This window comes from Pseudopipra pipra, chromosome 11 (genome assembly GCF_036250125.1).
Source record: "Pseudopipra pipra isolate bDixPip1 chromosome 11, bDixPip1.hap1, whole genome shotgun sequence".
In the NCBI taxonomy this organism is placed as follows: domain Eukaryota; kingdom Metazoa; phylum Chordata; class Aves; order Passeriformes; family Pipridae; genus Pseudopipra; species Pseudopipra pipra.
In genome coordinates this window covers 3,442,137-3,465,525 of record NC_087559.1, presented here as the reverse complement: position 1 = coordinate 3,465,525, position 23,389 = coordinate 3,442,137, and the positions used below count along the sequence as shown (strand labels likewise).

Genomic DNA, 23,389 nt, shown 5'->3' with positions numbered 1-23,389 from the left:
AAACAAATAATTAGAAAAAAAAATCCTTCAGAGAATTAAGTAATTTCATGTATTTTCGGTCCTCTCTGGCCCCCTGCTCCTCGGGTTTGCTATTTTTTGGTGGGTTTAATTCAAACCCTGTAATTACCCCTGGCCACAGTGGGCTATGGGTCATCATTTTGGGTCTCTCAAAACCTTTGCATTCAGCCAACAGCTTTGGTCAGTTCTGCCACAGTCCTGGCCAACCCTCTTTTTCTGTCTTTACTGTCCTTTAATTCCTCCTGCTCCATCCAGCTGGCCCCATTCACTCCCATTAGCACTAAAATTCCTCCTTGCTTCAAGCAGCTTTGAAGGATAAGCTTCAGAAACAAGCTAACCACAAAAATAAAACCCAAAATAATAATAAAAAAACCATCTGCACAATATTTTAAAACATTTTGGTCTTGTTTTTCTTTAACTGCATTTCAGGTTATTGTAACAAACTAATAAGCAGCTCCCCCAGTTCTGTCTGTCTTGCTCAATGAGTATCATGCTGCATTAAATAAGAATAGTGGAAATATGGCTTCCTTTAAATGTTTCATAACTTTGTATCATCAATAATAATTTTTTCCTGCTTTTCCTGAGCAGTCCTAAATCCAATAAGGCTTTTATGGGAGCCAGCCTGACCAGCACATGATGCCCTATCAGAGGCATTTCAGTTATCTGTGCATCCCTTTTCCAAACGATTTCCTGGACTAACTGAAATACTTTTGGGTGGAGATTTACAGAATGAAGCTTTCTAGAAATTCCTGTCAATGTTCTATTTTCTAGAAATTCCTATCAATGTTTTTGTGATACTTCCTGGCAATATTTCCCCTCTAGATTTTCAGCCTGTGTTTCTCAGGACTGAAGTCTGTGATGTAAAAGCAACAATGAGTTTCGACTGTATAATGCAAACTCTGGGCTTCTAATGGAAAAGAATGTGATGTTAAAATGTTAAACACCAGATATTTTCAGCTCTTGTGTTATGAACTTCCATTGGCAGCTAAGTGGATTGCAGATGTGGAAATGGAGATTACTGAGCCCCGGTTTGTTCCTGTCAGCTCACTTATCACACAACCTTAGGGCATAAATGAGTGTTCAAATATGATGTGGGGAATGTTATTCCAAATCTGGAATTCGTGGTGGGAATCCTGCTGCCACCTGCTGTCAAATGAGAAATCGAGTGTTTCTCTGCAGAATCTTCTGATTCTGATGTATTTATTAAAAAGTTCCAACTTTTTAATTTCTGAATTTTTACTAATCATCAAATTTCGAGCTCTTTGCATTTCCTCCCTTAAGAAGACATTAGTTGCATAACTTCTATTTCTAATTTGTTTTCTTATCATAGCAGGTCTGTTGAACATCTGCTTGGCATTTCAGTTTTAATATTTCCATAAGAAGCAGGGGTGGGGTAAATTGCAGGGTGTGATGTTGATGGCTTGTGTTTATTGTAGGCGGGATGTGGGGGAGTGGAGGGCTCATCAGCAAGGGAATTGGAGTATATGATTTTGTGTCCCAAAGCATTTAAACACGGACTTTAAAACAGCCAGATGTTGATATAGATGGAGCATTTCCAACATGACTCAGAAACGTTTCTCAAAATGCAGTTTTGTTCTGGGTTGGAACATCAGCAGAGAGTGGAGGAGCCTTTGGGGTGGAAGGAAGAGCTGCAGTTGTAATAAGAGGGTTTGTTTTCAGGAGCACAGAGTCGATGTATGAGCCAAAGGGTAACTCTGGTACCTCTCATTTCAGGCATCAAGTCAGTGTAAACAGTTGCTGAGAGCACCTGAGTTGCCCAGTTACTCAGGTAATTGAGTGCCAATATGGTTTTCAAGTTCCACTTTCAAACATGATCTGAAGGATTTTGCCTGTTTATATAAAGGTCTTGCTGAGTGAATGATGTCATTACAGATATACCTTCAAATCTCTCCAACACTTTGACCAGCCACACTGCTCTAAAAGTTTGTCCAGGAGGTGCAGGTTCCCTGAACCAGTATAATCTCTAACAGGGAGTGCTTGTGTTGTAAGGAGTTCATGCCAGAGCTCTGCTAGAGCTTCACTTTTATGTAGATACAAACCACGTCTTTCTAATCAGAACTGATAAACAGAGGTGGTTTTACACCTAGACCAAGTCTAGCTATATCAAAATTAAGACTCCTGGATCCTGCTCCACTTCTTTTTGAAAATAGAAATCATGATCCTCAGGTGTGTAAGTCATTTTGAGTCGCCACCTGAAGACAGAAAATCTGCAGAAATTACAGCCCTGGGTCTCTTTACTGTCCACCACTAGTGGGACATAGAGTCAATTGGAATTGCTCAGAATTTCTTTCCCTGCCAGCCCTTCTTATGCAAAGGTAATGCTGACCAAATCCCACTTTCCTGACAAAGGAATGATAAATAGCACAAGGAAGCTCTTCTGCCTCTGGGGGGGGGGGGGGGGGGGGAGATATTTAGATAAACTTTAGGCAGTTTTTGGCAGTGGTTTGAACACCACTGAGGAACTGATGCTTAGGAGCTCCTCAGCATCACTGATAAAACCCACACTCAGTTATCCAGCAGAAGACAGGGGCTCAAAGCCTGATGGCTCTAAAGCATTTCTAGAGAGATGCCAGAGCTGGTGGGAGTCTGACAGACTTGGGTCACATTTGAAAGTTGCCTTGTCGAGGTCCATTTTGAAACGATTCCATGACTCCTGCTGGTTTATGGAGCTGATGCTCCTGGCTGGCCCTGGCTGCTGCCCAGCCAAGGGCTGTGCTGGTGGGTCACTGTCCATCAGTGGTGCCCTTGGGTTGGCTCATCCTGATGAGCTCCTCATCAGCAGCCACAGCTGCCTGCTGGGAGGGGACTTTTTCCCTCTTTGTTTGCTGTGTTATGATGCATTAACAGCGTTTGGTCAAATTTCTCCTGCCTAATGTTGTTGTTAATCATTGTTTTGGGGCTGACACTGCAGCTGTCCTGCTGTGGGTGCTGTGCTCTGCTCATGGCACTGCCACCACCGTGTTTGCTCATCGTGGCACTGAGGGGCTTTCTCTTAATTATGGGAAAGTGGGTCTTTATGGTGAGATGCAAATATAGCTGTGATTGCATAGAAACTTTGTCCTTCAACCCCTCTCTTCAGTGTTCACTCTGAAAGTCTCGACCTGCCTGTAGGACTGACTGGTTCTCACTCACAGGAGTAAAGCTGCAGTATCCAAGGAGTAGCAGCAGTCAAGGCTATTAATTTCATGTGTGCAATGCTTACCTTTTATTCAATACAGAAATCTCTTGCCACAGCCCTCTTTTCCTTCAGATTTAGGCTTTCCTGCCCTTTGCTGTGGTATTCCATTGATTGGAGGTTGGAGTGCAACAGGAACAGCCTGACTTCGTGTGCTGCCCAACAATAGCTCATTCCTGATATGTGCTGCTGGTTGGGTACCACTGCTCCAGGAGGTTGTACTAATTACAGTGCATCAACATATTTAGCCATGCATTTCCACAGTGCAAGGTATCCCAAGGGAGAAATGGCCTATCTGAAATAAAATAAGGCTTAGCAGGGTGTGGTGGCTGTGGTGGGTACATAACCTGTGCAGATCCTGCTGGATAGGCAGGAGAAGTCCAATACAAATAATATTTAAGTTTAATCCAGCATTACTGCTCATAAGCAGTTACCACTGTTGAATGCTCATCTGCTCCTGTTCAGGAGCTGCACACCTGTAGTTCACTGGCACACTGAGTTTGTTTAGGCTACTTCAAGTTTACAACGTGGTGAAAGCAGTATATAATTCCTAGTGCCTTCCCCATTTTCATCAGGAACAGCAGATGCCTGCACCAAACATCTGGCCTCTCACTCTTCTGGTTCTAAACTGAGTTCATCAGTCATGTGCACGTGCTGTGTTGAGGCTGTGATGTGTATTTTGGTATTCACATGTCTCTAGTCAGACAGTGCCTAAGACCTGTCATTTAAAACGAGGCTTACTTTTGTCTTTTAGCACTTATACCCACTATCAAGGAGCACTTATTCTGTCTTTTAAGCAAAGAAGTGGTACATAAATCGAGGAGATGAAAAGGGCATGTGATAACAAGGCAGATTCAGCATTGGCTTTATCCACGAGGCTGATGGATGGTTGGATGGATGTCCCATTCTGCTCCTAACATCAGTCACTGTTCTAGGCAGGACATCAGCATATACCTATACTGAGGATTTTAAGCTGAAATGAACTGCAAAATGCTGCAAATCTGTATTGAATTCATCTTTTAGGCATTACAGACGTGATCTAGAGCTCCTTGAAGCCACTGAAAATACTGTCTTTGGCTTCAGCAGATTTGGATGAGTTCCTGCAATCTGGAGGAGCTCATCTCTTTTGTAATAGTTATCTTAACAAGTAAAGCTGAAATGAAAGAATCTGCCGGTGTTATGGATGGAAGGTGCTATTTAAACAGAGAAAGGATCTTCTTTCTCTTTGCCTTTTTTGCTCTGATTTCTGATGGTCACTATAGCAACAGGAACCAAAGAGATGAAGAACTGGAAAACATGCACTTCACTATGACAAGTTCAATTTACAGCCAGCTCAGCAATGTAACAAATCTGTGTCATACTTAATGAGAAGCTGTGCAGCAGGTAAGGGAGCAGTGTAAGATTGTGATGTGCTGTGAGGTGGGGAAACCTGAGTTTGACTACATGTTAATGAGCCTTCCCCATTAAAGAGCTCAGGCTGAATGAAACATTATGATTATCCTGGACTTTTGTCAAAGTGGCTCAAATCTGTCCTGGAGAATATGAATTTTATATTTCTTTTTTTTTTTTTTTGGTAACTCAGCATTTTTTGACGCTTTAGGTGTGACAGCAGTGGGGGTGTGGGGCCCTGGGCTGCAGCAGGGCTGCAGTGCAGCCTTGGCACTCACTCCATGGGAGTGGATCAGCAGCCTGGATCCAGAGGGATCATGGCCACTCCAAAAAGCAATTCACTTGTATAAACAACTGATGTGTAAAAAGGTACCTCAAAGGCATCGTTTGCTTCGAAGGCGGTTCCAGCGCTTGCCCGGGAGTGCCAGGGCAGCTGTGAACTCCCAGTGCTGGGAACAGCAGGACTGTCCAAACTGCAGGATTAAGAGCTCGGAAAATCTGGCTTAAATATTTTTTTTTTTTGCATTTTTCACACTTTGATTTATCCTGAAAAATTAAATGGAAAGCTCTTCAGTGTAGGAGCTGTGTCTCCCTGCAGCAGATAAACTCTTGTTTTGGTGCTTGGCCACAGGTTGGTCCTTGGTTCCCAAGAGGTTCATGAGTGCTCAGGTGCTTTCCCACTTTAGGGCTGTGTCATGTGACTGGCAGAAGGGTGGTTGTGGTGTGGGAGCTGGGGATGGACAGCAACTATGGGGAGATGTAAATGGGTATCAGAGAGTCCCTTCACCATCCTACAGGACAGGATGCACAGGGAGCCCGAGCATCACCTGCTCTGAGGTGAGCCAGGACCTCTCCTAACCCATGGACATGTCTTTCAGCTATCAGTTGTATGAATATTTCTGTATTGGCCTAAGTAATGATATAAAAACACAGAATTGGGGGGGAAAAAAGAAAAAAACCTGCTCATTTTGAGTGAGAACTGCTCGGATTTAGGCTTTCTGTGCAGTCACAGGCTGATGCTGTGCAATTTTTGCTTAATGCTTTGTTTCAGATGGTGTCTGTGAACCATATATTCTGGTTTGGCATCCAGAATAGATAACAGCAAAGTAATTTGGGTTCTACAAAAAGAGGCTGCAGGCCAGTGAAAGAAAAACCAGCTCTTGCAGGGGACCTGCTAAGGAATCACAGCTCATAAGCTTTTGAAAATGCTGTGAAATAACATGCTTGCCTGGTTACTGAAGCTATTTGTGTTGGAATTGCTATTAAAATATTGAGTTAAAATGAACATAAGCCATTTTTTAAAATATATATTAAGCCAGTTGTGATACAATTGCAATGATTTTTGTTTGCATTTTGCTAATTGCTGAGGCTACAGCACTTGCAAGGACGGGGGATTGATTATTGTAGTATTGCAGAAATGTGCTGGGAAGGCATTGCCTCGTGCTGTGCTGGTGGGGACAGGCTGAAACACTGGATTGCACAGGATTTTTTTGGGTTGTCTTATACCACAGAGATATTGTAGGCTTTGGTGGAGAATGTTTTTCTAAAGAAAACCGGGTGTGTGGGCTGTAGGGGGGACACAGCCCTGGCCTCACACGGCTCCCTGCTCTGCATCCCTGAGCGTGGGATTCTCGTTATTGTGTCTCAGCCAATGACATTTCCTTCTTTTCATTTTTTCCCTTATTTTTTTCCCCTCCTGCAAACAGCCTGATTTTCTCTTTGCTGATTAGGCCATTCTGTGCATTTTTGACTGTTCTCTCCAGCACATCTCTCCTGCCTGTCCAACCCCCTTTTCCTCTCTGTCTCCGTGTGCTCCCTGCTGTGATGTGAGCACTACAGATCAAGAGGACAATCAGCTGGAGAACAATATGACAGCAGGTGGGGATTATTCTCTCCCCTCTGATGTGACTCAAATATCTGTCAGTCACCAAACAAAAGCCTGTTTCAGTTTAGAGGCAAAAATAGATTGGTACATGGGTAAATCAGCAACAATAGATATTTTTTTTTTCCCTTCGCAAATCTGCATTTTTTTCCTTTCTAATGCTGCTTTTATGCATCTGACTTTTAGCAGCTGTGACTTCTGTTCCTGGTGAATGTACATAGATTTTGTTCAACTAGATCAAGCACTATTGTGTCAGTAATTACTGTGATGGAGCAGTTCAGTACTGGGCAAGGTGGTGCATGCTGTTAATATTATGCCTTACTAGTAGGACTGTACTTGTGCAGAGTCTTTAAGAGGTAAGGAGTATAATCAGAAGATAAAAGTGGATTCTGTATGAACAGGATTAGATGAAAAAAGGTTTAAAAGGTTTAAAGGAAAGCAAGTTTGCCTTCAAACCATCAGTCTATGAGATGTGAGAACCTGGGTACACTGGATGAATCTAATCCCATGTACAGCCTGTCTCTTGCTGTCTTAACACTGTCATGACTTAACATAACAAGCACTAAACCCTCTCTGGAGCTGAGGAAGTTCTCTCTCTGTGGGTCAGAAGATACACAGTGTGTATTTTGGGTTTGCTGTTGGATGAGGGAGGAGGCAATAGCATCCCACCATCCTGCTGCAGTGTCCAGCACTGCTGTGTCCATGGACATCGCTCTCCTTTATCTGCGCTTTGTAACCTGGCTCCTTTCCGTTTCCACGCCTTGTTTGTCCATGGAAAGGGGACTGTTTCTCAAAAATTCTGATCTTTTCCTGCCCATATCTCTTCAACCTGCCCTTCCCCTGTGTTTGGGTGAGGGATCCCTTCTCAGGGCCACTCCCAGTATCAGCCTCCCTGTCCTGCTCAGTGGAGCTGCCGAGGTGCTTTTCACTCCTCCTGACCTTCCCACCTTGTCTCTACTTGCTCACATTTTCCACTCCATCACACTCTGACTCCTTATTCTCCTTTTCATTTCTCTTCAAAACTCTTCTCTTTCCTATTTTAATCTCAGACTTTATCACATCTCCTGCCTCCCCTTTCTTCTTCATCACTGCTGCTGCCTTTCTCCCATAGAAGCTTCATACTTTGCTCAGAAATGCTCCCCTTGCCCTTTGAATTAATAGTTTGATTTCCTTCCTCCTCTCTAGTGCATGCCCTGGTGAATATTTGTTGATTTTGCCTTATCTAATGAGAGTTTGATGTAGTGAAATAATCACTGGAGCTTGGGTTGGGACCCCATGTGTCCCTTTTCCTGGATGAATGCTCTGAAGAAGGCCCAGATGATGATGATAAAAAAAAAAAATCACACTGAACAGCACAACAAATCTTCAGATATCCTGTACAAAGCAGAATAGCTTCAGCACAGCCTGCAGGCTGGCAGCTAGGGCTGCCTTTTGGGAAACAGGAGGTATTTTGAGTCCAGCAGCAGAGAGAATGGAGCCTAAATTGCTGAGCTATTAGAGGAAGGCAGCTCTGCTGTAACACACTGCTGATCTCCCTCCCCCTTCTCCTGCTTTAAAAGAACGTCTTGGCTCTGGGATGAGGAGTTGGCTCAGCCCTGCGTGTCCTACATGGAGCAGCGAGGTCTGTGCCCTCCACAGCCAACCTTTAAACCCCCCTCCCTGCTCAGTGCTTCCTCCTGGCCAAGCAGGCAGCTCCTGCAGGTCACGTTTTTGGTTCCCAGCTGGCCCCTACACAGCCTGTGTGTTCCCTTGGGCAGGAACTCAGGGCTGCAAAGCCCCGGCTCCTTCCTGGATCCAAGCCCTGGGAGGGGTGCTGTTCTGGGTTTGGGGGGAGCTTGGTGCTCTCTGCAGCCTCGTGGCCGTGGATTTTGGTGTTTCTGGCATTACAGTGATGTTAGTCAAGTTAACTGGCTGTGGGTTGTAGCTCCTGGCTCTCAACCCTGAGGAGGCAGCGCCAGGCTGGGCGTCCGGAGGCTTGTTCATTGTCCACATCATCTGCTCAGGAATGCCAACCCAGCCCCGTGTCAGGAGCTCTGTGCTCTTTGCCAGTGTCCCTCTCCCCTCTCAGGACCAAACCCTTTCAATCTGTGGGGGCCAGAGGCCAGTTTCAGTGGTGGGTTGGGTGTTCAGGCAGATGTTCATGGCTGGGGGCACACACAGAGTTTGGAACCCCACGTTTCTCTATCCACTGTCCTCTGCTTTTCTCTCTACTTATGTTTTCCCTTTGTGTTCCTCAGCCTACAATAATTAAAAAGCAATATGATCTGTCTTACTTGTCTCAGTTCAAGAGCACCAGCTTGCTCTACCCTTAAATGGTCGGAAGACTTGGGGGCAAATTTTTTCAAAGTATTGCTTTATTTTTGGGTGGGCAGTATAAAGTTTTCTAATGTCTGTAAAACTTCTGATTGCTTTCTGCAGTCTGCAAACATGTGATCACACAGCCCTCCACTCTTTCACTTCTTTATGGTATATCATCTCGTGCCTCCTCAATTTTAAGGACTTTTTTTAAAGCAAGTGCTGCTTCTCTTCTGTACTTTCATCTTGCCAAAAGCTCGCTGCATCTTCTTGTTTGCTGCAGGCTCAGGGCTTGGCAGACTTTGTCTTTCTGAGATACCTCTCTGGGCTCAAAGTAACTGTCTTTAAAACTGGAATAGATATTGAGTTGCTTTTATTTCTATTAAGAGAATTAAAATAATAATAATCCCAGCAATAATCTAAATGGAACATTGCAGCTGAGTTACGTTAAAATTTTGAATTTTTGTGACACTTTAGCAAGAAAGAATTGAAAATGTCAAATTTTTATGGAATGAGAACAGCTTTTGGATATATGTTTTTGAAAAAAAGTTACTAATTACTTGTGTGTTTTACTTTCCTTGATCCTCTGTTTATATCAGCAATAGGTTAGCAAAAATCTGTGATTTTTTTGGTTGTTCTTGAACCTTGTCTTCTAATTGCATTTAGTTTTAGCAAGATACTTTAAATCATATATATATATATATATGTATATAAATATATCTTGGGATTTGGTGCTCTGTAATTACAGCTTTATAATATTCACCAACGCAAGTTGCTTTCTTACTAAAAATGCAACAATGAATTTGGGGTGTCATGTCTCAAGGTTTGTGTGGGTTGTGGATTTTTTTCTTTACCAGCTCCTAAAAGTGTGTGTACACTCTGATCTCTTCCAGACTGCTCCTTTTTTTTTAATTTTTCTTCAGAATTTTTATTTGGAGGTGGCTAAGCAGGATCTTCGCCCCATAAAGAACACGTAGGAACGAGAAGTTGAAAAAGAGCCAGGGAGCTGTGAAGTGGAATAGCGAAATGGTGAGGTTTGTTAATCACAAATAAAAGTACTTAGGAGTGCAGGAAGAAGACAACTGTGTAAAATCAATCATTCAGTCAACCACACTACCATGTGCTTTAGTGGCATCCATTGAGTCACTTAATACAACCGTAAAATTAACAGCTCAAATAATAAGTAAGTCAGCTCGAACAAGGGAGGTTTCGGCAGGAACGTGGGAAGCTGGAATAAGCTCTGCACATATCACAGCTGGGAACAACCAGCCCCAGAGCAGCAATGCCTCCAACCCTTGGGCTGCAGGGAACTGGCAGCTGTACTGGTCTTACTGGTCTGCACAGAGCCTTACAGAGCAGGGATGGGAATTTTGTGAGCTCGGAAGGTGAAGCAGCTGCGGAAAGGGAGTGATCTCTAAGGAAGGGTCCAAGGGAAGGGCTGGAGGTCCCTGAGCACACCAAGACGTGCAGGGCCATGTCATTGCAATGCATTGGTGCAGTTTGGTCCCAATCCTGCATGGAAGAGGGATGCTGGGCATGAATGGGAGAAGCAATAGGCATGTAGGATCTCTCCCTTCAGCAGGCTTTGCTCTGCTGTGTGACATGGAGATGATTTAAAACCAGCTCAGAAAGGTCTCAAATTCAAGAGAGGAACAAAAAGTAATTTGGCTACTCTTCTTTGCATGTGTTCCTGCAAGGGGAGATGAAAAGCCTGCAGGGTTGGCAGAAAGTGGATGCAGTGATCTAAAGCAAGAGTTTAAAAAAGAGGAGAGGGAAGGAGGGGAGGGCATTGGGCAGAAAGTGAGTAGATTTGGTCAAAGTGTGGATACCGGTGGAAGTAAACAGAGGGGAGGAGGGGGGATCACCTTTGGTGGCTTCCCTTTGGACAGGGAAGCCTGTGGAATATGCCATAGGCTTGTGCTGCCAGCTTCCATAATGTAAATTTGAGCCATGTGATACCTTAAATTTTCCTACTGCCTGTGTTCTCTGTCTCCTGTGGTCAGGTGAGGAACTCAGTATTATTTTTGAGCTTGTTTCTAGCTCTCCTAACAGGCAAAAACCTGAACAAGGTAGTCTAAAGCCAGGAGGCAAATTTAAAGACATTTGAAAAGCTTTTAGCTAAAATCCTCGTAATTTGGGGGTTTCATTCATTTTTATAAAATACTTCTCTCAAGTATTTAATTTTGCCCCCTGGTCTTTCTGCAGCCATCCTGTTATACCCATGCAGCATCCATTTGGCTGTAATTACAGTCGTGTCGTTCAGCTTTCATACACCCCCTCAGACATTCTTCTGGCAAGTGGAATTTTAAATATAAAGCAGGAGTTAATCAGCAGCCAGATTGAAGCGTTGCAGAAAGATAGTGTAGCTGCTTGATATTCCTAAGAACTCTGGTGGCTGCTTTATGTGTGTTTTAAACCACGCTGTGCTTGATGACCTTGTAATGATGAAGTCTGAGGGGAAACAGAGACTGAATCATCACTTCTGAGACTGATGGTTTCGGCAGTGACTGATGCTCTGTGCGTGGTCACGGCAATATAGCTCTTGTTCAAAGGTCAGTAGGTGGATTTGGCACCAGGCCCAGATACCTACAAACATCTGCAAAGCTGCTGTGGTGGCTGTTGATGAGCAGGATGCAGGAGGAGGGGGAGATCTGGAGCCTGATGTGCTCATTAGCAGCTGCTTTGCCCCCAGTGACTGTGGCTGGGAGCCCTGCCATCCCCCCCTGCTGCTCTCAGGATGTCCCAGGAGTGACATTACCACAAACCCAGTGTCATTAGCTGATCAGCCGTTAGAGATGGCTGCAGAAATTGAAATCAGAGATGGGGAGGGGTGGTGTGTTGTTTGAGAAACTGAGTCCCACATCCTCCTGGAGAGCCAGGCACCCGACCCAGCTGATGGGCAGGTAGATCTCAGCTCCAATGTGGGAGCAAAGCATCACCCTGGGTGCTCTGCCTGCCCTTTTCTCAAGAGCACGTGACATCCATCATTGCTCCTGTGGCAGGGCAATGAGACACTCAGGGACCACAGTCTCCTAAACCAGCTCTTGGTTCCAGCTTTACAATTCCGAGTGTCACTGGGGACATGGCTCCTTTGTCCTGGGCTGCACGTGGCAGCCTCGATCTTTCCTGGCATCTGACATGTTCCTGGCAGTTTTCAGCTCTCTCCCTTGAGCTGCCAAGATTGCCTGATGGCATGGTGCTGTCTCCAGGCTCTCTGCCATGCAGATGAGTCGCCAGCCTCCTCCCAGGTGTCTGCCCCAAGGCTGTGCTGTCCCTCCTGGTGCCAAGTCCTCCATCCCAACCCCACCACTCCAAACCCCCTGGCCTGTGCAGGGAAAGCTTTGGGTGTGCTGAGCCCTCTGTGCCTGAGCCTGGACCCCACACCAGCAGTGGTCAGACAGACCTGGCAGCATCCCAAAGAGGAAGTGAGGGCAGGGAACTGAGAGCAGAGTCCCCCCAGCTGCCAGCACTGCCAGCAACATGCCTGGAGGGAGACCAGCTGCTCAAATGGGCAGCCAGTGCCTCCAGGGAAGGAGTCCAAGTCCCAGACAGCCACTGGGAAAGGCAAAGATGCATCACCTTGAAGGCTTGTCCTTGGGGATGGCGGCTCCTCTCTGGTCTTGAAATTAAACAACCTGTTCTTTCTGGTTTTCAAAAGATAGCTGAAATATTTGGGATACTTGATTATATAATTAGCTTTTAGCAACTCTGAATACCGTGGCTTAATTATTCTGGATTCCACTGTTAAATAATTAGAGCTGTCTTGTTTACTAGCAAATTTTCTGTTTGTTGCTCGAGGGTGATTTGTTTTGTATTAAATTAAGTACCCAGGGCAAGTGGCATTAAAGTGTCCCAAATGCCAGCAAAGAATTGGGTTTTTTTGTTTTGCCTCTGGGCAGGTTTGAGATGTTCTTGGAATGGACAGTAACGAACTGTCTCTTGGTTTAAGATCCTTCTTTTTCCCCAAAACAAAGCTTTCTTCTGGTTGTTTTGTGGTGTTTTTGTTTTTGTTTTTTTTTTTGTTTTGGTTTGGTTTTTTGTTGTTTTTGTTTTTTTGTTTTTTTGTTTGTTTGTTTGTTTGGTTTTTTTTGTTTTTTGTTTTTGTTTTTGTTTTAAATTCTTTTTTTTTTCTTTTAATGCTTTCTCTTTAATTCTGTGTTGCCTGAATGGTATTTGGAGTTTACTTCCAAGCTGAAGATTGACACAAAAGCTTTGGCTTTGCCCCTGCCCTACCTGGATAATGGGATAAGACTCTCTTCCCCCATGGGATGTACTTGTCAGCTCTTCTACCAGTTCATGGAGTTGACTATTTGTATTTTGGGATCACTATTGCAGCCACAGCTGCTCTAAAATGCTTGGTTAAAATTTGTAGGGAAAAGACAAAGATAAAGGGAGGGTCAGGAGTCAAATTATATGGATCACAGTCATTTTTTAAGAAGGTTGTAGGTGGAGAGGAGAGTCTGTTGAGCTGGCTATCAACCAGGGCTTTTTCCCTGAGCAGTTTTCCAGCCTCTCTTCCCCCAGGCTGTAGCCCATGGGGTAGTTGTGACCCAAGTGCAGGACCCAGTTCTGGATCCATTCCCTGGCAGGGGAGTGTTTTTGTGGAGCTCTGTGTGCTCCTCTTCAGTCTGGTGACACAAACCTCTGCCTTCCCCTCCCCGCCGTGCCAAGGCTCCTTTGGCCTTTTCCCATCCCCATGGAGAATCCCAGCAGTCATTAAAATGTATGTTTTGAAGAGCCCAGTTTTTTGTCACCCAGCCAGCTCTAACTACAGCTCTCTGCTGACAAAACCTGTACAAATACATTTTATCAAGAATGTCTTTTATCTTAGATGAAGAGGAAAACAAAGCCAGAGAAGGAGTTGGCTGCAGAAAGGCCTGTGTCCCTCATTTATAAATGTCTGTGCAGAAAACAGAGTGAGAGTAAAGTGGCTGCTGGGGTCAGGACCTGGGCTTTTATACCAGGTGCAATAAATGAATTAAAGGCATTTGACACAGTGGAATAGGAAAAAAACCATTGCAGTGCCATGTAAGACCTCCTTTCCCTCTCAGTGGTCAGCAACAGCTGCTTTGGAGAAAATCAGGGAAATCCATAGGGATTTATTTCTTTCTCCTTCTACATGGAAAATGATGTGTCACCTATTCATTTGTGGGTTTTTTAAATCCTCTGCAATGTCTATTTAGGTGCCTGGGGAGGGGGGAGGAGTGTGTGTCCTCCTCTGGTAAGACTTGGCAGGGAGTTTGGAGTTTTATAAGCCGTGTGCTTACTCAGTTATTTTTAGCCTGTTATTACCAGGCTGCTTGGGATTATTTCATGTGTGATGTCGACTCCTTCCCCCCCAGGCTGTGCAGCCACTCTGGTCTCCCCCTGGAGCAGGCTGGGCTTTGCTGGGAGGAGCTGCCTGCTCCAGGGAAGAGCATCACCCATCTCCCCTCTGCCTTTTGCCAAGCCTGATATTAGGCACCAGTGATGACTTTTGCTCGGTCTCTTGAAAGAATTCTCCCACTCTCTGGTTGCTGGATCCCACTGATAGAGCTGTTAGAGCTCCCAAGCAAAGTCCTGGAGAGTCTCTGCAGCTCTGCTGAGCTGCAGTGAGTGATTGCCTGTGTCCTCTGCCCGTGACAAATACAGGCTCCTACCCTCCTGAAATACTCTCATGCCAACACATTTTTCTTAATTTGCATTGGGCTAAAGCATTGGTACAGTCAGCTCAGTGAAATGGAGTTGCTTGTTAATCCATGGAACTTAATCATGGGGCTGGGCACTGGCTGGGCTGCCTGGGTAATTTACCATGGCAGGTAGTTGTTGCATTTATGGTTTTCAGACAACTGATACTGTTTAGCTGGAAGATAAACCTTTCACAAGCACACAATGATTTAGGAGCCGTGGACAAAATGTATGGGAATTGGGTATCTAAACTCATTTAAAGACCTTGCTGCATATTCTTATTTCTAAAATGGGACTATGAGCCAGTTTTCATAGATATTTAAATACTGACAGAAGCACTCAGAATAAAAGTCCTACCAAGTGACTATCTACATCCTTAAACTTCTAAATTCCTTTATATATATAGCATTTAAAAGCTTAATTTTCGAGTCCCATTTGTTTGAAATAATTCAATGAGTCCACATTGCTTTTAACAGCTGAATATCTCAGTTCACACTGGCATTTTTGTAAAAAGGTTAAGTATCATAATCATCAGGAAAAGACCCGAAATTTGAATTTATTTGAACTGACTTCTTGAAAACAGTTCTTCTTTCTGTAGCAAGAAATTTTTAAAGGTACAGCTCCATAGAATGATAGATCAAGAATGTTTTGTGCCAGCTGTGTGACAAAGTGAACAAGGTCTGCTTTCTTCATAGAATTATAGCATGGTTTTGGGTTGGAAGGGACCTTGAAGATCTAAATCTGGTTCCAACCCCCTGCCATGGGCAAGGACACTTTCCATGTTACTCAGGGCCCCATCCAAGCAAGAGGATGGGGACCTCTGCTTCTTTTCCAAGAGATAAGGAGATTGGGCAGGGATGCCCAGGCTTAGGTGCCCTCTTAGGACTCTCCAGTGCCAATGGATCCATCACTGGGAAGTTGCCGTGGGCAGAACTGGGAAGAGGGTGATGCACCCCATTGTTCATGGTGGTGCCCTGGCACTGCCCAGAGGGATCGAAATTGCCAAGGCTGGACCTGCTCCTGCAAAAATTTCCCTTTGAGTTTGGTGTTAACTGGAGGATTTGCCCCTGGAAAAAGCTCGAGTTGAATAAAAAACCAGGTGTTTTAGGCTGAATAGTTTTACACGTGTTTTCTGCTCTGTGGAGCTGGTGAAGGGCTCTCTTTGACTGCAGGCTATAAACTGCTGCACAGTCGTGCCTGTGAATTGCAATAGATTGTTACTAACACTAACTAGAGAAAGATGTGACTTTTTTATTGTTATTTATTTTTTAATCAACCCTTTGTAAGCCTGTGCATACATCTGTCATCAGAGACCCTCTTCCTTTTGCACTTAATGGCATTTGTGCTGCCAGCCTGAAAATTGACTGTACAGGGCTGGCATTTTTCCAGTGTCAGTTTTTCTTCTTGTCAGCTTTTCTCTTCTTTCTTTCTTTCTTTTTTCCCCCTTCTTTCTTTGGTGACAGTATTTCTCTGTTCAGCTTCATTCCATGCTAGACTCTTCCACACCCCAAGCCCCATGTTGGCACTTGGCTGTGTGTGCTCAGCAGAGATAGCAAAGCACGCTTGAAAGTGGCTTTAAATACTCAGACACACAGGAGACATCAGCCAGCAAAGGAAATGTTTAACTGCACAATAATCTGCAGTTCAATGGATTTATGGAAATAAATTTGACTGCAAGTTAGGCCTGAAAGGTATAAAAGTGTGCTGGGAGGAGAGGTTTGTCAGGGGAAAAGTGTGTGAAATGGCTCTGCTGGAGAAGGAAGAGGGTATGTTAGCAGGGCATGAGGACACAGGACGTGGATTTTGGGCTTTGTTTTGTTATGTATTCATGCATCATGGTCTGGAATTTTTATTTTTCCCTTTCTAACATCAATAGCAGTGTTTGCTATTGGCCCGGCAGCCCACGCACCAGCTTTGTGCTGCTCCTGAAGCCTGTACCAGAAGGCTGACACATGCTTGCACATCCTGTGGTCCTCCAACCTTCCTGCTGTGTTGTTTATGTGGCAAGACTGGGACTTGGACAAGATCTGGACAGAAATCTTGTGTACATCCTGGATGTGGGAGGCTTTAGAGTCTTTTGGGTTCCCAGGGCTGGAGTGTGCGTGTCTGGCTTTTCTGTGCTGCTGTGTCCTGGCACAGGGCAAAGGACAAACCCAACATCCTCAGCACACAGAGACCACTGAGGGTGAGGAGAGCAGCCAGGAATGATAGCAAGGCATCCAGGGGAATGGAAAACAGGAGCACCTTTCAGGTTTTAAAGGTGAGAGGTCCAAATATCTCTCATATCCAAGTTTTTCTACCTGCTCCAGACAAGGCAGTGAGTGTCTGACAGCCTGAGCTCGGAACACGCCGTGAGTTGTCAGCGTGTTAATTCACTCAGGTGAAAAAAAAACAAAACAACAAAAAGCCTGGCTTGGCCATTTGCCTCAGACCTTTCTGCCTTTGCTTTATTCCACAGGGCAGCCTGTCCAGAGCTGGTTCAGGCTCAGCAGGAGCAGCTGCAGCCCCGCTGCCTTGACAGAGTTTGTGTTTTCTGTGCTCAGATCTGACCCATCTCCCAGCTCCGTGCTCTGGGAAAGCTGCAGGCAGGAGCCCTGCTGCTCCAATGACACTGAGCTGTTTTCCAGGAAAGGCTCTGCAATAAGTGTGAGCAGCTTTACTGCACAGAATTAAATGTATATTGTCCTAAATGATGATGGTTTGGAGATCTTTACTTTGGCACATTATGGAATTTATGGGGTGTAAAGGCAGTCTCAGAATCAGCAGTGCAGAGATCAGAAAACACTGTTGTACGTTTGGAAGTGCAAAGCAATGGATGAGGGTTGTGCTGGGAGAGGTGTGGTGCTGTCAGTCCCTTCCCCAACTGGATGGAAGGTGGAATTGTGGCAAATATAGATAGTCTTCAAATCATCATAAAATGGGTTGGGTTGGCAGAGACTTTAAAGATCACCTTGTTCCAACCCCCTGCCATGGGCAGGGACACCTTCCACTAGCCCAGGTTGCTCCAAGCCCCATCCAGCCTGGTCTTGGACACTTCCAGGGATGGGGCAGCCACAGCTTCTCTGGGCAACCTTTGCCCATGGCCTCACCCCCATCACAGGGAAGAATTTCCTCCTAATATCCAACCTAAAACTCCTTCAGTGCTCTACCAGCTCCTGAGTGGAGCAGCTTGGTCAGTGCCTGTGAATTATCCAGTGAATGATGCAGCTTTTAATTGGGTTCAAATGCTTAATAGCCTATCTGTAAATATTCTGTAAACAAACAAACTCCAATAATGGCAGATAGCAGCAGCAGCTGTGCTTAGATCACATTTACATCAAAACAACTCACTGCCTGGGCACTGGGCTGGTGAGTTGACACCCAGCTTGGGGGGCTTTGCACATCTGATGGGTTAGAATATTGATGTGGGTTACAATATTGATGTGGGTTAGGGTATTGATGTGGATTAGTGTGGGTATGGGGTAGGGTATTGGTGGTTTATGCCAGCTGTGTTCACTCCCAGATCTTCCTTCCCCATGAAGTTCCTTCTCTTACAAAGCCTGTGCTGGGTTTATTGTTCCTCCATTGGACACACACGGACTTATTCTGGACAAAAATGCTGGAAAAGTGAAGTTTGCAGCCCTGGGAGAGGTTGATTGTCTCCTCCTGGCTGATACTCATGTGAGGACAGGGAGGAGGGTGCCCTTACAGGTGAGTTGAGGGCTCCTGGATTCAGGAGTACTGGTGGGACTGAGACTGGGACACCAACGTGTGACAGGGCCACCAGGTCTGGTTCTCTCAGTCACCTCTTGCCTTTTCAGATTCCTTCCTGGCCTTGTAATTTATGGGAGAAAATCAATTATGAACTGACGGATAGGATTTAAGTTTGACCTTAGGGGTGTGAGGTCTCTGCTGCAGGTGCTCCAGGCAGTGGGAATTTCTCTGTCTTTTTGTTTTGGTTCAATTGTTAAAGCCATGATTCCCCCTAGTACTGCATTGGGTGACCTTTTTTTAAACAGTGTGAGCTTTCCATTTCTGAAATTGGCAATAAAATATTTGAAGCCTGGCAATTTAGGGAAAAATGGGAGTGTTTAATCCAGGCAATGAGAACTGGCAGCAGTATATTGAAATATTGGACTGGTATTTTCTTGCAGATAAAGCTGTAGATAAGAACAAAAATAAATTGATTTTCCGTAGTGTCTGTGGCAGCAAAACCTCTTTTCTTTGGAAGACTTTCTAACTCTCTCTGAAATTTGGAGATAAAAGAAGGCTTGGGAAATAACTCAGCAGAGTCCTTGATGCACCCACACCCCAGCAGATGGGAATGGGTCCTGGTGGGGAGAGAAGGAAGGGTGAAACCAGCAGCATGGATATGGCAGGATGGAAATGTCCGATTTGGGAATGTCTGTGGGGTGATGATGGGAACATTTTGGCATTAATAGCGAATTCAAAGACAGTTGCTGGCAGAAAGAAACTTAAAATAGCCCAAACAGGTAAAATTAGCAACAGTAGAGGAAGCAGCAGAGATTTCAAAAGGAGGCACTTGGGAAGCAGGGACAATAAAACTCAGTAAACAAAATGCAAAGCTGTTTGGAAGGTGGGTAGACTCTTGAGAGGTGTTTCTACTGTGGAAAGACTCATTCTGCATCTGTTTGTGCATTTAAAATGGCCCAGGGCAAGATTCAGAGGAGGATTTAAGTGTTGCAGCAGAATTTAAGCCTTTGTAGAAAGCACCTCCTCACCTTGAGCCTCCAGTTGCCTGCTGGATGCAGAGGATGAGTTCTCTTTAGATTTATCACATTGCATTGTAATTAAATGAATGAACAGATCTCATGCTTTCCTTGGCTCTGCTGTAGAACACCTTCCAGTCTGGAACCACAGGAATACTCCATTTATTGTTCAGCTTTACCTCACCTTCAACACAGCACCTGTTGGTGAGAGTGGCCCTGCAGGAGCTTTTCCTGAGGGAAATTTCATCTCAGGGTTTTCTTTCCTCAGAATGCTCCATTACTATGAGGATTTACCTGGGAGAAGAAGCTGAAGAAAAGCTTTTTTCAGCTTTTGGCAGCCAATAGGTTCCCACATGCAGATTTTACAGTAAGAATAAATTATTCTAGTAAAAAATCCTACAAGAAATTAAGTTGGTGTTAAGTGTGGATGAATTATTATCTTTTTTAATCTCTGTTTAGGCTGTGTAGGGAAGAGGCTGCAACCCAAATGTGCAAATTAAAATGATTATCATGTATATATTTTTCATGATGGGCTTTAGTTGCTATTCCCTTTTCTAGGGTAAAAGCTTTCACCTCTTCCCCACCCCAATATCTGCATTTGTATTTGATTTTCCCCTGATTTCCCAAGGCCAGCTGCCCAAGCCATATCCCAGACTTGCAAGCCTCAGTCATGCAGAACAGAGTCTGAATTCCTGAACTATCCCATCAGTTCCACTGGGGCAGTTTACAGAAGAATTGTTGCAAGAAAAGTCTGTATTTTCCCTGTCCATCCAATTACCTTTGTGAAAAAAAAAACCTGTTTTGTTTTGTTTTTTTTTTTTTTTGATCCATTGCTTAAAGCAGTTTTGCCACTCTGGATGGGTCCAGTGAACTTCACAGCAATTCTGCTGTTGTAAGTGTTGTATTACCTTGCACTGAGAAATCCATAGTTGCTTTACAGTTTAATTACTTGTTATTATGATGTTAAGAATTAGTTAAGTTGCTTGAGAATAATGTACTTAAATTGTGTTACAAGCACGGTTTTGGCACTGGTTCTGAGGTCTTTATTTATGTAGCTGAGTAGTTTCCTTGAATGTGATCCAGGGTTTGCCTGAGCCCCAACCTGAGTGCTGCAGAATCAAACCCCATATTTCTGTGGTAGGTTTTGAAGCTGTGACATTGCCGTGTGTGCTGCACGACAGCTGTCAGTTTTATATTAATGGTATAATCTATTGAGAGCTTTGATATAAACACTGTAATTGATGTGTTTATGACAAAGAATTGTAGCACTTAGTGCCGGAGGGTTGAGCAGTGTCTGAGCAGCAATTCTCTAACATTCCCATTTATTTCTCCCACATTCTTGTTTACCTTGTTTACCCACATCCTGGAACATCAAGAGCTGTTCCACTCGACTCAGGCCACTGTGCCTAAAACATGAGATTTAAATTATATGACTGAAAGCAAATTCCTGGGCAGAGGGGAGGGCTGTGCTGGTGCTACTATTTCTCTTCAAAATCAAGTGGTTTCAACCCTGTTTTTTCTGGTGCTGTGTCAAAGGATATTTCAACATGCCTTTCAATAAGTACATTATTCTCAAGCAATTTAACTAATTCTTAGCATCATAATGGTAATATAACTAATTCTTACCATCATAACAGCAGCAGTGGCTGGCTGGTGTCTCAGCAGGGACCCTGGAGTGGCTCAGAGGGGCAGAGCTGGGGGGCTGCAATGTCCCAGTGAATTGGTGCTGTTTTGGTGGAGTGACAGGGAGGTGAGATCTGGGTGGGACAAAACTCATGGAGCCCCATAAAAGTGCTATGGAGAGTGGATGCATGGGGAAAGCAGGGTCAGGAATTTTGCTCTGGTTACAGCTCAGGTCTGACCTGGTGTAGGTTTAGGCTCATGTACCGTGCACATTAAACACAGAAGGGTCTGTAGGGCATCTCTCCAGAGCCCCCAGAGGTGAGGACAAGCCAGCCTGATGGGCAAGGGGTGCAGAATGACTGTGAGGTTATTTAGGAAGCTGCTTCTGACCACCCTTAGTGCAGTTGCCATTCTGTGACCGAGGGATGGCATACCCAGCAGCAGAGCCTGGGAAGGCAGCCGAGGTGGAATGCTGCTGCAGTTCGTCTGACATGGCAGTTCAAGAGCAATTAGCACCCCTGCCAGGGCTTGGCAGGGGACAACAGCGGGGAGGTGACAGGTCTGCTCACAGTCTGTGCCCCTCTGGGCGGTCACTGGGCTTGTGAGGAGGGACCGTGGCACTGCTGCCACCACCCCCAGCTCAGCACAGCCCTGCTCCTGCTGCACTCAGTCCCAGCATCATTCCATGGGCAGACAGCAGGGATGTCCCTCTCCCTCACCAGGAGTGGGAAGGTGGCCAAGAGGAGCAGGGAAATGTGTGGGTATTTGACAGTACGTGACTCCCCGACTGCCCTGGGCATTGTATCTGCACTCAGCTCTCCTGACCATGTGCTCAGCTCCTGGCACTGCCTCCAAAGGAGTGTTTCCAGACAGGCTCACGGTGGTACCATCTGTTGGAAAGGGTATTAACTCCTTTTGCGGGCCCTCAAGCCAAATTTGCACCTGAAAAGTAGTGACCCAGTCACACATATGCTACTGCAGGTGAGACTCTGCCTTTAAGTTTCTGAAAACAAAGCCACAAATGGCCACAGATTTTGATGGTTCTCTAAAAGTTGTGCCACCTCAGTGCCGGGAGTGGGGAGCACTCCTGGTTCTGGGAGTGCTGCTGCTGCAGCCAGTCGAGCCTTGACAGCATCACCAGCCCCAAATGGGTGATTTATGTTGAAAGCAATGTCAGTCAAAATGGTTGATCCCTGCAATATTGTCATCTGTTTGAAAATAACCTTCCAGCATGCAAGTATAGGTTCCTGCTTCAGAGGGGAGCAAAAGAAGGAACAGAAAATTGCCTTTGTGCTGGATTCAATATCTGCATCTCGGACTTTGCCAAAGAGGTTTGTTGTTTATAGCAGGAATATTCATCAGTTGCCATGAACATACTAAGCTCACCAAGTACAACACTGAACCACAATCTGCACTGGAGTAATTTTGAAATGCTTTCATGCTGAGGGAAATAGTTTGTGTTATATTTAAGAGTTAAATGCTGAGTTTCTCCAGTGCCGTTTCTGGGATTTCAGATATAAAAATGGAAATACTTTATTGGAAACTTAATGGGAAGAGCAGTGCTGTATACAAGAACCCTAAAGAACTTACTGTCACCAGGCAGCTCTCAGGATCACAGTTTATGGTGCTTAAAAAGCAGAATATATGATGAGGACTTCTAGAATTCCATTAATAAGGATATATTTTTGACCAGATGAAAAACTAAATGCAAAATAATATTTTATAATTTAACTCTTAATGGAAGCCCATTTAGGGGCCAGGTACTGCCTTATTGCTGTTGGCATCTGTATTTGAAGGGGTTGGTCAGTGTGTCTGACCTGGGAGAGTTAATCACACATGCAGAGCACTGCTCTGATCAAATCCTCCTGTTCTGCTTTTGGGGAAGCAGTCCTCATTTCTGAAATGCCAGACCTCCAAAATACTGCTAGAGATGCAAATTTTTCCTTCTTGGGCTACTTTGGGGAAAGAACAGAACAATTATCCAAGACTTTAGAGTCAGAGCCTGTGAAAAGGGTTAAATCTGGGCAGGGAGATCTCAGTAGATATTTACTGGTTTTCCACTGAACCTGCCCTTCCCCAGCCCAAAGAACAAATCCAGCAGTAAAAGAACAGCTGAAAGCTGTCAGGCTTTAATACCCACAGATAAGGTCATTCCTTGGGGGAGAGCTGCTGAAATGCATAATAATATAACCAGGAACTGTAAAAGACACCGAGATATATTAAAAGATAAAATAAAGCAGACTGAAGTTCAAACAGAGAAAAAATCTAAGCTTTATATGGTGAAAGGTAAAATATTCTCGCAGATAAGTGGAGGCTCTTGAGTGAGGAAGTGTCTGAAAGGCCTGGGAAGCTGGTGAAATCCTTGGGGATGAGCGTTTGAAGACTTACATGGCGCGGATAATGGAAGGGGTGGGTTGGGAGAGGGAGCCCAGCAGAGGCTGAACTCACCTGCTGCAGTGGGAGGGGGGGTCTGGAAGGGCAGGAGGGACTGAAACATCACTTTGGCCAAGTGGAGGAGCAGCAGGTACCTGGGGAGCCCCCCAGAATAACCCTAAAAGCCAAGAAGCCTCCTGCTGAAGTGGAGTCTCGCTCCTGGTGTGGCACAAACAC

General features: G+C 44.9%; 1 long non-coding RNA gene across 1 annotated transcript in view; it reads left to right on the top strand.

Annotated features, from left to right (window-relative positions):
- The first annotated feature begins 4,314 nt into the window (after positions 1–4,314).
- LOC135420138 (uncharacterized) overlaps positions 4,315–23,389 on the top strand; it is a 47,476-nt gene continuing 28,401 nt past the window's right edge. Inside the window, exon 1 of the long non-coding RNA XR_010433391.1 lies at positions 4,315–4,597. This is a non-coding gene — a long non-coding RNA (uncharacterized LOC135420138). The remainder of the gene's footprint in view (positions 4,598–23,389) is intronic.